The sequence below is a fragment of the Poecilia mexicana genome, unplaced genomic scaffold, assembly GCF_051168715.1.
Source record: "Poecilia mexicana isolate PSO_F unplaced genomic scaffold, ASM5116871v1 scaffold_2, whole genome shotgun sequence".
Taxonomy (NCBI): Eukaryota; Metazoa; Chordata; class Actinopteri; order Cyprinodontiformes; family Poeciliidae; genus Poecilia; species Poecilia mexicana.
Genome location: NW_028263371.1, coordinates 18451018 through 18465034, shown reverse-complemented (window position 1 = coordinate 18465034; position 14017 = coordinate 18451018). Strand labels below are relative to the sequence as shown.

The window sequence follows — 14017 nt, the reverse complement described above, 5'->3', positions numbered from 1 at the left end:
AAAGCAGCAAATTCTCAAAACAAACAAACAAAAAAAAAACAAAACAACTAACTATATTTGTATATCCAGACTCCAGGGCTGGTTAAAAAAAGCTCCCAGTATTTGATTCTCCTCAGGCTGAGCTGGATCTGCTGATCACAAACGAAACAACACTGGGCTGCTCACATCGCGCTCACCTGCATTTTAATTGAAGTTAAAGTCATTTCTCTTTACCGCCGCCTCCAAAGACCACTCTTTTCTTTCTGCCTATAGCTGATATTATATTAGCATCACGTCACATGACATCTGGTGTGCTGACGTCATCACAGCTGACATCCAACGGGCCGTGCGTTGCTGCGTCCCCAAATCCACGCTGCAGGGCTTAAGAGTTATCAGTGGATGTCAGGCTCTCTTTAGAAAAGAAATCGGGCTTCTTTTTCTTTCTTTCTTTCTTTCTTTCTTTCTTTCTTTCTTTCTTTCTTTCTTTTTCTTTCTTTTTTTTTTAAGAAAACAAACATTCTTAGCTGCTGTGGGGACAGAGGCAGCTTAAATGTTGATTTCCTGTTTGTGCCATGTTTGTTGTTCTTCTGTAAAGTTTCAGATCTTTGCTCGGTGGCTCCCACTGCTCACTGCTCCGCTTTGGTACAAACTTTGCTCGTGTGACGTGGAGAAGTAGAAACCTCCAGGCAGCAGAAAGAACCATGTGTGTGGACATCACTCAGACTCTTAAGACATCAGGAAACACACAGATGTGTCTTTAAAAAAAAAAAAAATGAAAGAGGGAGCGAAAACCGACTGGAGAAGCTGTGAGACAGCAGCAGACTGACATGTCTCTGCAGTGACATTCTGAGAGTTTGTGACCCAAAGTGCAGGATGTACTTTGTGTGGGTGTGAGTCAGACACACAGGAAGGTTACACTACAGCGAAAACCCGAAGAAAACAAAATGCACACATTTAAAAGGAAAGCAGAAAAGTAGACGTAGAATTCTGCCTGAAAATAGTTATTGCTTCCAGGTCTTCAGGGCAACTTCTGCCATCTTCCTGGATATTCGGTTAAATTAAATTAAAAAATATATATTTTATTAATCTTGAAGGGATATGTTGTAACTCGTATTTTTTCAGTTATTGGAGATGGTGATGGCTGTGGGCAGGACGGATCTCCTCTGGCCGTCTGTGTTACTGTGGTTCTGCAGAAACCTCTAACTAAAGACATTCTGTTTTCCCAAGACAGTCTCAAGAAGAGGATGGTCAGGGTTGTCCATAATTTGATGTAAGATCCTGCTTTTTTTTTTTTTGCATTATCATCTCCAGAGTTTCCACAGTCGTCACCAGAACAGAACCAGAACAGAACTGGCCTTCTTTATCAGGTTGTTGAGCCTTTATAAATGCCTGTATCTGATGCTGCTGCCCCAACAGACGACAGCAGCTACAGCATCTTGGTGATATGATAAGATCATTCAGGGTTTGTAAACCCTGAATGATCTCATCATCCTCAACAAGTCCAGTCTGCTCTGTTCCTTCTTATAGTTGCTTCACTGCTGCATCTCCAGTCCAGTCTGTTGTCCAGATGAACACCGAGGTATTTATATTCCTCGATCTCCTCCACTTCTTCTCCCATGATGGAAATATGCTTTGATCTAACTCTGTTTCTCCTGAAATCGACAATCATCTCCTTTGTTTTGTTCACATTTAAGATGAGATGATTGTTCCCTCCATGACACAAAGCGCTCCACCAGCTCTCTGTACTCAGCCTCTTGTTCATCTCTGATAAACCCGACAGCTGCAGAGTCATCTGAGTGTTTCTGTAGATGGCAGAAGTCAGACTTGTGCTGGACGTCTGAGGTGTAGAGAGAGAAAAGGAGTGATGAGAGTACAGAGCCCTGTGACGCTCCTGTGTTGCTGATCACCTGGTTAGACACTCAGTCCTTCAGTCTGCCATCTGTTTGTGAGACGCTCATAGATCCAGGTGACTGTCGGCCTCCACCTGTGTCTTCTGGAGTTCCTGACAAAGCAGATCAGGCTGAATTGTATTAAATGCTCTGGAGAAAACTTGGAAATTTCTGAGTTTCAAAAATAAAAGAAAAAAAGTGATTTCCAAGTTTGTTTGATGTTTCCCCACCCCAAGAACATTTCTGAGATTAATCTCAACATTTCTGAGTTGTTGTTTTTTTTCTGGTGGAAATTTTGTCTTCTGTTTTTTCTAGAATAGCTCTTATATGGCATCGTAAAACTCTAACTCAAAGGAGTGTTTCAGTGATTTTAGATTTGAAACTCTTTGAAATTCTGACTACATATGTAGAAATCAGAAATAATTCCCAGAATGTCTGCCTTATTTATTTCCTCTGTTAAAACCTGTTGGACTTTCATGTTTTCCTTCTGTTGAAAATCAAATAAATAAATCTTTATTTGCTTTTTGGTGGATGAGAGACAGAATTAGAGAAGCAAAGAAAAGCTTGCTGATCACTGAGAGAGCGAGAGAGAGAGAGAGAGAGAGAGACAGAGGGAAGAGAGCATGAGAGGAAACTGCATGCGAGAAAGCAGCAGCACACACACATACACACACCCGGAGCATTAACCATGCTCACGAGAATCTGAAAGAAAGACAGAGAAGTGAAGGAAGAAGGCAGAGGGAGGGGGGAAAGGCAGGTTTAATGAATTCAGGCGAGAGGGGAGGGATGGCGCGTCTGCTGAGGATCCAGTGGCCGCTGCTGCCGCTGCTTGTAGCTGAGCGTTTGCAGTGAGGGACGTCTCTGTGGCTCGCTGGGAACCAGACACCAGTCCTGCACAGCCACGACTCCACGTCTGTGAGCCACGGGCTGGAGGTCTGCCTGAGCCGGCGGGGCAGAGAGACCGGGGATGGTGGACGGTCTGGGCTGGGATCAGCAGAGCCCACAGGTAGGACAGACTCCTCTCTCTTTCTGTCTCTCTCTCTGGTTTCTCTCTCCGTCTGCGTGTGTGTCATCTGATGCTTGTTGCTGTTTCACTCTCGTCCGGTTTGGGCTTGCTTTGACGCATGCCACATGCTTATCTGAATTTCTCGCTCGTGCTTCTTAAACTTGCATTTTATGCTCCCTCACTGTGTCGCTTTGTGAAGTCGACGGGTTGCTGGCTGAGCCAAGCAGCATTTCAGCACATGACGGGATCAATACTGTAGTCTGATCAGCTGGTGTTTAATGAAAGCCGCAGACATCCCCTCCCTGGGTCAGGTCACACTTTTCCAGAGGGAAACACAAAGACATCCTTCAGTCAGAGCTCCCCACGTTGAGAGGAGGTTCATTATTAAGAAATGATCATTAACGAGTGCAGACCACACGATCAGTTCCGAACTCATTTCTGAACATTTTGCATCCAATTTATGCTAATTCTGACTCTATGTGTTTGGAGCAAGAGCTGCACAGCCTGACACCCTTTAATCCCAGCCTGCTTGGTTCAGAGCGACGGTTTAGTCGGAGACAGCTGATTAATTTCCTGTCACACACCTAATCACACCTCATAAAGCAGTCACCAAATGTCACGGTTGCTGTTTCCCTGGACGGAGCCCGCTCGGCTTGGATGGCGACCTGTGAGCCTGGAGAGGGCAGAGCTGAGCGAATCAGGGCGGGCGCAGGGTGGATGTGAGCAGCAGGGCGTGTTGGGAGGATCATTTAACTGCCCTCTGAAAATGTGGCTCACGTTCTGAGTGTCAGGATGGGACGCATGCGCCGATGTGCACTGCATGGGCCACGCACCTGCTTTAGGTGAGAGGACTGGACCAGAACACGCTGCTGGACCCCTCTGATGATGAGCCACCAATCAGGATGAGGCTCGAGTAAGGAAAAGCAGTCTGTCCGGATGAATACTCACTCCGCTTCCACAGGATGAAACATGCAAGGCTCTGTCAGAAGACCAGAAACTCGTTGACTACTGATCCACTCTCTAAGCAGAGATGGTTGCCTTCCGGGGCTGTTTGAGCCCGTGTGTATCGTATTCTGTGTGGATTCAGGACAAAAACTCCAGTTTGTTTTTGTTCTCGCTGTGATTCAAACAGAACCAACACACTTATTAAATGGCTGCACCCAACCACTATCCTGGAGGAACACAAATGGTTTTTACTGTCATCATTCAAGTGGCCAAGAAAACAAAACAAAACAAAAAAATTGCCAGGAAGTAAACTTAGTGTTTGTGTTGGGACAAAAAGCCCAAGGCAGGAGGGAAACCCAGTTTGGTCCCTTTACTCCCTCATCAAAAACCTACCTGGAGTTTTGCCTTAATTGTTTCATGCATGTTTGAGAAATCCTATAATCTCCCATGGCAACCATTCAAGCTGTGGAAAACGCCTGGGTGGACCTAGCCCCGCCTTCACAGCACAGTTCTTCATCAGAGCTGCAGCGTCCAAGCCTCCGCCTCACACGCCCCAAACCCCTCCCCCCCCCCCCACTCGGCTCCTTCAGACTAGCCAGCAGCAATTAGCAAACACCTGGTGGAGCATCTGCTGAGCTCATTACAGGAGCTACTTCTCAATGCAGCGCTGGTAAAATTTATGAAAGGGTTAATGGAGGAGTCATGTTGTCATGACTTCCTGGAGGTGGAGTGTCAGAAAGAGCAGGAGCTTTTAAAAAGACAGTGGCCCAATTTCAAGGCTTTGAATTAGGAAGTCAAATTTCTTTTAACCCACGTTTGATCTGTAGCAGTTTTGTAACACCTGAAGTTAACATGCAACACTGACAGCGATGTTTTTGGTGAAGATACGTCTGATTTTGATTTTAATCACAAGATGCCAGGTCAGGTGTCCAGGCAAAGAGTTTGGGTTAACATTCGTTTCACATGGCAAAGATAATTAATCATAGTCTTGTTATCTTAAAGGATTTAAAGCAAAGTACAATATGTGGACCCAAAAACACAGAGTGAGCATGGCGGACAGGCACTGTGCCTCCCAGAAGTATTCACACATTTTAAACATTTGTCCCTTTCCAGCACCAAGCCTCAGCACATTTTTATGTGACATAAAGGAGCACAGCTTTGGGACATGGAAGGAAAATATGAATTATTTTACAAACAAAAATCACATGGCATTGCAGGCAGTACTTTGTAAAAGCAGCTGTGATCACAGAGACAGCTGAGTGCAGCACAATGGCTCCACAGTGTGAAGCTTTAGAACAGAAATGTCATGTGATGATCTGATTACATTAATCTAAAAACAAAACTGCTGAAATAGTTTAATATCATCTATTTATAACACTATGTCACAATGTTAAATTATCGTACAGTGTATTATTATTGCTATTATAGTTGCTATCGGTAACCTTATTTTAATATACGTTTGGAACGTTTGTGTGAGCCTATGAGTATCAGACGCTGGTGGTACGCCTGAATATCCCCTCCGTGGGACAATAAAGGCTATTTATGTTCCGATTTGATTTCTATTTTTATGTCCATAAAAATAGAGAGAGAACACACCTCAGTCATTTCAGAGTTACTCTTTTCCAAATCAGCTGCTAACAGATTTTTTAATGAGTTTCAGGACCAGATAAAGGCTGAACTTCCTGTTCGGTGTCAAGTGGTGAGATTAAATCTAAAGTGAAAACACACAGAGACACAGTAATGTGTGATGAGCTGAGGTGCTCAGAATACACAAACACAGAATTGAAGGATTTTCTTCCTTTCCCTGCCTGCATGTTGGATCCGTTTCACACAGAGCTGGTCATTCTGCATGTGTCGCCGTCACACTGGGATTCGGACAAACCTCATGTCTGGACGGCAGATTAATAAAACTCTGGCTCATGAAAAATACCTCAATGTATTTGCATCACCTTCATAATTCTATTTCTCTGACTGTGCGAACATTGATCACTGGATCTCTGCTGTCAGAGAATGTTGATGCTGCTCATCCATTCAGTCTACAGAATATTTCTATAATTTTAGCAGAATGTTTTTAGCAACTCTTATTTGTCTTACTTCTTTCAGGAGATTGATTATATATATATATATATATATATATATATATATATATATATATATAGGATAGTACAGTGAAAAAAAAAATGGGATGTCTCTTGTCCAGAGAATTTGATTACCTCTCTCAGGACACACTGGAGGCGTTTCTATAGTAACAAATTGCTGGACTGGTTAGCTAGACAGAAGGATGCTAGCTACTAGCGTGGTCAACATATTGAAGTGGTTAAAAACAAACATACAGCAGTGAACATTAGCAGGAAAAAGAAGCAGTCTGTCTCAAGCGGAACACGTTCTGTATGTCCTCAATGGGCTGCCGTCTGTAAAGTTACACAGGAAGAAATGAACAGAAATGATCTGGTTTATTCAGCCTGTTGGGGAAAAAAATGTGGATGTTAATTTTTAAAAAAAATAATATTTTCATACATTTAGAAACATGAGCGTTCAAAACTAAATATTTCATTCACAGGCTAAATATTTAGTTAACACACTAAATATTTAACCTTCAAATTAAATATTTAGTAAAGAATCTAAATATTTAGCTCCTGACTGAAGGTTTACATCTGAGCTCGATATTTAGTTCCCAACAAAGATATTTATTTTCCAAACTTAACATTTACTTTTCATACTAAATATTTGGGTCAGACCTGAATAGTTGCAAGCTGAATATTTTTGCTCATATATATATATATTACTTTTAAAATTAAAAATTTAGTTTGCAAGTGAAATATTTAGCTTCCTGACTATATATTTAATATAAAAGTTAAGCCTTTAGTTTATAAACTAAATATTTATTTTTGGAAGTCTGATACTTATAAATGTGTCAATAACATGGTGAAACTATTTCACCCACATTTGGTTCTGTATGATAAATCATTGCTGTTCATTTTGTACTGTGTAACTTTAAAGCGACAGCCCGGAGTCCTGCTTCACTGACTACGTCCAGCACAGTTTGTCAAGCAGCTCATCTGCCAAAGGACACTGACACCGATTCTTCACTCCATCAAAAACTGTGAAAAAAACAACAAAAACTGATTCATATCACATGGAGCCAAAAATAAGCACAGGGAGGATCCATGGACAGCTGTGTGTTCACATGACGGATCCTAGCGCTTCCTGAAAATGTAGCAGAGTCTGTTCTCACAGGGACTCGTTTTGTGGAGACGCTGTGATGGAGATGACGTAAAAAACCAACAACACTTTAATCTTCAAACACATTTACATCTGCGGCGTTCAGTCTGCCCTGCCTCTGCTGCTGAACAGGCTTCGTCTTGTAGTTTAATAACATTCGGTTTACCTGAAGGTTTCTTCAGGTGGGCCTGACTCAGATCCTCCCAGCTGCCCTGAGCACAGACCGAGCTTTCTGTTGGCGGTAATGCTGCTCTAATGGAGCTTGATGACTGGTGGGGTGAAAAAGGAAACGGCAGAAGAACAGCAGAACGCTCTCAGCTCCGAACTCAAGCAGCGTTTTACGACCCAGCAGATGTGCTCAGAATAAAGTTGTTGTTTGAACACATTAAGCCTTGATGAGTCAGTAGCTCTAGTGAGGCTTTTAGCCCTCCAGTCTGAGGAGATATTAATTACATGAACCTTCTGTGTTGATGTCTGATGACGCCACTGAAGTTTGGCGTCACTATTTAATGCTGTGATGTTCAAGCTGAATGTTGCTTTTCTTAATGATCTGGAGCTGTAGAAAAGTTCTGCTCACATTTCAGCACAGACATCAGGTCTGAATGGACGGGATCCGGCTGACAGGATCCCGATCCCTCCACTCTGAACCGGATCACTGAGGGCTGGTGGCTGGATAAAATGATGCCAGAATAAGTCTGCTGAGAGGACTCTGTGATTCCAGTTTGGGACATTTAAAAGCTCGATTTGGTTGAAGAAAATTATACTGCATTTCCAGTTAACTCCTACAGCAATAAATAAATAAATAAATAAATCTCCTTCAAAATTATTTCGTTTTCAATCAATCAAGTATATTTGTATAGCACATTTCAGCATCAAAGCAGTTCAAGGTGCTTCACATCACAAATAACAAAGAATTACAAAGTTGTGAAGAAACAAATGAACAAAAGAGTCACATTTATGCAAATGTTATTTTAATTTTACTATTAATTTTACTTTTGAAAACAAGCAGCTCAGTAGCTGGTTAGCTAATAATGGTAAAAAGTAAAGCATCAGGAAACTTCAAGTATTCATAGAACAAGAAGAAAAAAAAGTTTTTATTTTTCTTGCTTCATTTCCTTCTCTGAGTCCATGTGTCCTTCTGTGCTCCACATGTGACTTTATTACACCTTATTAATGATAATAATAATTAAAAAAAAACAAGATTGCTATGGAAATATGATGTCACGTTTTTTTTTTTCTTCTTGTTTTATGTAAGCCATTAACCATCAACATTAGTTTGAGCTATTTGAATGGTAAAATCAAGAATTGATTTTGACTTCAAAGTGCAGCAGTGCTGCATTTAAAAAGAAAAAAAAACTGAATTGGTGTCAGATTGTTCTATTCAGTTTATGTGGAAACAAATTGATCAAAGAATTCAATTTACTTCAACAATAAAATACAAATGATCTATAAAGTTGACACATTTCTGTTAGAATACCAAGTTTTTATAATGCAAAAAAAAACAGTTTTAAATAATCTTTAAAAAAAAAAAAAAACATTCATTAATTTCAATTCAAGTTTATTCACAGTGTTGATTCACAATAAATCTTCAGCCATTCCATAAAGCAAATAAAACCAGTTTCTGTGCAGAAATATAAACTAGGGCTGCACCGATTGCACTTCTTTGGCCAATCGCCGATTACCGATCTTTAGAAGGCCTGACCTGCAGATTCCGATTTTGACCAATGCCAATTGTTTTTGTCTGAAATATTGCTAAATGTAGCGAGAGAGCCGATCACTGATCCCAAAATAAATCGGCCGGCTGATAAATTGGTACACCCCAAATATAATGTCAAGTCAGCTCATTCCAAACAGACAGACTCACAGTGAGCTACATTTGTTCTTAAACAAGTTCAGCTCATTATCTGTTGTTAAAAAGTTTCCCTTCCAGGAAACCCTTGCCGATTCCACCCCTCCTCCTGAATGAGCATGTGGAGATGGTGGAAAGTCACTTGAACTGACTCGTTATCTTTGCCACAGTCCCTTCTGCTGAGCATGTGTGCAGCTGCAGTGGGAGGGAAAACAGGAAGAAACTTTCAGCAGAAGCAGACTTGGTTGTCTGCCACAACAGGATTAGAGAACAAACCCAGACACATAAAACTGAACACCACTGACCCAGGAGAACTTTCCATCTCTCCTTTACTGCGTAGGACTGGTCTGCATTAGCAAAGACAAGAAGGGAAGATGGAGAGGCTCCAGTCGTGTCTTCTTGGGTTTATCCAGGAGAGAAATACAGCCCAGTAAAATCTACAGAATGAAACAGCACATACAGTTTGTCAAGGCGTATTATTATCTGTAGGAAAAGAAACACAACGTTATTGGTATCAATAGCTCAGCCGATTCTCCCTCCAGTCACAGCGGAGCAAAACAGCTGGGCCAGCTGCATCTCCTCTGGAGAGGAAAACAGAGTGAACATAAAGGAAATGGCAGCAATACGTTCAGATGAAGGACAATTAGAGTAGAAGGAAAAGGAGCAGGAACAGTTATCAGTGATCGGACATCAAGTTCAGCTAAAAGACAAACCAACCAGAGAAGGAAAAAGAGCCAAACAAAGCAGCAACCGCCCAGGCACAGGAATGGGTTTATTAGCATCCCATATTTTGACTTGGTACTGCTGGTTCTAGAGAGTTCTCCACATGGATCAGACTGCAGAACATCTCCTGAACACGGCCTTAACAAGGATTCACTTTTCCTCTCATTAACTCAGTCTTTTTTTTTTTTTACTTTGAATGCATGTTTAGACTCAGTGTGATGCTGACAAATAAATTCCTCCTGATATTTTTTAGGACACAATTGTGTCATCTTTGAAACAGTTCATAATTTCATCCAACGCCAATTCCCAGAAATACAGTAATCCCAGATTATGATGCTGCCCCTACCCTACTTTTGTCAAGGTCTTTATTTATTTATTTATTGCAAAAATATGAATGGATTTAAGGCCTAAAGTGTGTTTTCATCAGACCGTCATCCTTAAAGGCTTTGAAAGTTCTAAACAGTCGTGGATGTTTTCTCTAGCATGAGAGGCCAATGTTTCCATAATCCAGGCATCTAGTGAACTTTTGAACAATTTTGATTGCTTTTTTTCATTAGCTTTTGAGAAACAGTCAGGTTCTGTTGAGTCAGCGAAGACGTGCACGAAAAGACATGAGCAAAACCGAGAATCAAACCTTGCAGTGGAAGGAAAAAACAGATCTGAATGTCAAAGGACTAAAACCATCCAATTCTACTTTATTCTCCATCTCCTGAGTTTTTTTCAGATCAGATTTTCTCCGTGCGCCCGCCGTCCTCTGTTATTCCTGCTGTTTTCTAGTTTCTCTGTCATTTTCAAAGGCATCACCTCCCTCTGGATCCTGCTCCGTGACACCCACCGCAAGATTCTCGGTTTGAGCAGGAGGCATGTAAACGTCACACCGTCTGTCACTCTTCTTCTAATACAGTGGAATTAGTTGTTGTGGAGAGTCTGGCCTTTCCATCACCCCCCCCACCCCACTTGAATTTTACACACAATCACCCAGTTGCCATGACAGCCATTCCTTCCATAAATGCTCGTGGTATTTGTGAGTCTCCATCCTCGGTGGGGTGGAGAACAGAAGGCCTCGTGTGAGGCAGCAGAGTTAATCACAGGTCAATCGGCAGCGTTCTCATGGTCGGAGGGTTTCTGGTGCCGCTCAGCGTGGCGTCCGTCACACAACAGAGAGTTCCTTTGGATCTTCTTCTCCTTGTAAACTCCACGGTGTACACCTGCTGCAGGCGAATGGCTGGTGCAGGACCACAGGATGACTAATCGCTTCCATCAAGCGACAGGACGAGAAAACACCTGAGTAGTTATAGAGAAAGCATTTGGAGAGAAAAAAAATGTGTAAGTGGTTAACGAAGGAGTGAGCTAGTTGGTGCCACGAACCTAGATTAGCTCGCTGTGAGAGCCTACGTCCTCTGCCTACATCCCCCAGAATGCTGTGCGGTTCTGGATTGGGTTTCGGTGATTATTCTACTTATTGAATGTTGCATATTCTATCAGATCTATTATCTATTGATATTGATCATGTGTCTATCGCTATATATATTGTTATTGATTTATTATCCAGCCCTAGTGATCATTTAAATGTCTGCTAAAACACATTTTCCTTCTCAGGTCTGTGATTGACTCTGTTTGAGATACTTCATAGTTCTTAGAAATCTTCATTTACTTTCATTACTGTTTTACTCTGTTTGCTGTTTTATGACTGTTATTGTAATTGTTAAGCACTTTGATCAAGTGTTGTTGCTTTTAATGTCAATTCGACATCAGATTGTCGTCCTGTCGGGACTTTGGATGTAAAATATTCCCTCACTTTAAATGTATTTATCTGGCATATTCAAAGAAAAATAAAAGTCTAATTGACCAAATATGCAAATTTAGTTCATTTTCATCAAGATCTTGTGTGTTCTGTGGTCGGCACTGTGCAGTATGACATTACATGACTGTACTGGGCTGAAAACGGCCTGCTTAGCATAACCAAACGTGGTCAAAACAATCATAAAGAAGTTCTAACTGGGTTGTAAATTTAGAACCTGGTGGAGTCTAATCTGCTGAACTCAGTTAAAAGCCATTTGCTTCTTCTGGATTTTACAGGACAACAAAACACCTGAGTAGTCAGAGAAAGCATTTACAGAGAAAAAATATTTTTTTGCATTTATGTGCCTCACTTCAAATTTTATATCTAGGCAAAACCAAACCGTTGTTACACTTTGTTACACTCCCCTTGGCAACTGGAATGACTTCATCAATTTTTCTCGACTGTTGATTCCATAAGAGCATCAATAAATATGTGAAAGTTAAAAAATATGATTAAATATGATTACTGTGAGCAGTTAAGCTGTTAGAGCCCTACTTTGTTACCTGCTGGTGATCTGAAGAGGCCTTTTCAAAAACGGGTTGGTTCCTTTAAGAGCGGTATTTATGCTTCTTCAGCCTAAAAAGGAACTACATTTTTTTATTGCTACTTTTATCGTTTTCACAATAAATCCCATATAATATTGTGATAAAATTTTAAGATCACATCCACCGCCGTTATCCTAAGATGGATAACAACGTCTGACACGGAAATGGGATATTTTATTCATTCATATGGTAAGAAACCATTAAGAAAGCCAGAGTGAAAAGGTTCACTGTGGCTTCACACACATTAAGACCAGAAACAGGAAGATGCAAATCCATCCTGAAGTCGCCGCTGCAGGGCAGCAGGTGTGTCGCGTTTTTAAAGCCGTTGCCTCCATGTGACGGACGCGTGTGACGTGGTCATTATCACTGAAGCTTATTCAGCTTATCACACACTGAACAAAACCTAAGACATTTGGTTGAGGACAATAAGTGTGAAACTGGACATGAGTCATTCTTGTTTGATGGAAGGTTGCATGTGTGTGCTGCGTTGTTTGGTCTGGTCATAAGGTTTGCCATAATGTTTTCCAATCTGTATTTCTTCCTTTAACCTCAGTATATTTGCTGAGGGGCAGCAGCGCTTTCTCTTATTTGTGTAAAACAGAATATGTGAACTTCCCAATTATAAACACATGCATGCATTAGAGCTTCTGAGGCCCAGAGGCAGCCTGAGGTGTTTGGGCTGAAATGGGATCGGAGTGTTTCTGGAACAATCCAGCAGCTTCAGACTGACGTTTCTGAAACTGGATCGTTCTCTCGCAAACAGACCCATTAAAGACCAACCACCAAACACTGAATCACATCAGAAGCAGGCCGCTGCTGGAGTTGTTCAGCGCGCTCAGACACAGTCATAGCAGCATGTCTATATTTAGAATTGCTTGAGACTTGAAGATTATCCCTGTGGTGTAAGTGACTGATGTTTGACACAGGAAAACTGCAGCATGCTTCCATTTAATCATTCGGCTGCAAAGTCCTCCAGCTTCCTGCAGCAGATATCTGCATGCTTGTCCTGTTCTGAAGTCCTGCTGGGCCCATTCTGCTGCCAGCTGAAGCTTATAGCAGTTGATATAATAAGTTGTATTATTACCCAACAAGAGGAATATTAATACCACCTGAACGTTTTTTGTTTTTTTTTCTATTACAACCATAAACTTTAGTTAGCTTTATTGCTCGTTTATTGTCTAAATTGGTGTATGGCTGTATAGTGGAAAGAAAAAAAAAACTTGTTTTCAAACATTTTATGAAAAATAAGGAAAACACGAGTGCTGCACTTTTATAATAAATCTCAGGGCAAACATTTACCAAAACACAAGTGAACAAACCACATAATGAAGTCTACAAATAGCACAGAGATGAGGGAAAAAAAATATCCACAGAGCCCAGCATTTCAACATACACTGTAAGCCCCCACCCCCAAAATAAACAGGTGATCCAACTATAAAAAAATCGAGTTAATTTTTCATAGTAACAATCAGTAACTTGATTGTAATAAGTAATCAAGTTACGTTTATCTAAGTAAATATGTTGTCATGCTAAACAAACTTAAATAAAGTAAATTTGACAAATTCAGTTTGATTACATATAACAGTTACCTCAGTTTTTTTTTTTTTAAAGTTGCGGCTCCATTCTCTTTCTTCAGTGTAAAAGATGATGGCACAGCTGCAGACATGGCCACTAACAGACATGTTGGGGAAAAAAATTTAAAAAAGCAGCCAAGAAGCCCAGAGTGACTGGAGGAGCTGCAAACATCTGCTGCTCAGGTGGGCGTGTTCAAAAATTTGCAGAAGACTTTGTTGAAAACAAAACATACATACTTTTCTTTCAGCTTTGCAACTCTGCACTGAATGGGTATGGATAAAATACCAATTAACCACGCTTGTGGTTTTGCCTGGCGCTGTAGACGCATGACTTTCATGAAAGCTGGGTTCCTGTCTCTAACTGAAAGTCCAATTCCTCTTTCAGTCTTCTTTCTGTATGATCAGTATTTTCATTCAGCCGTGCAGCTTTCTGCAGCAGCCG

At 41.1% G+C, this 14017-nt stretch overlaps 1 protein-coding gene across 1 annotated transcript in view; it reads left to right on the top strand.

Annotated features, from left to right (window-relative positions):
* The first annotated feature begins 2410 nt into the window (after positions 1-2410).
* Positions 2411-14017, top strand: part of dgkg (diacylglycerol kinase, gamma) — a 107938-nt gene continuing 96331 nt past the window's right edge. The window contains exon 1 of the mRNA XM_088012334.1: positions 2411-2874. The gene's annotated coding sequence lies outside the window, so the exon portion shown is untranslated. The remainder of the gene's footprint in view (positions 2875-14017) is intronic.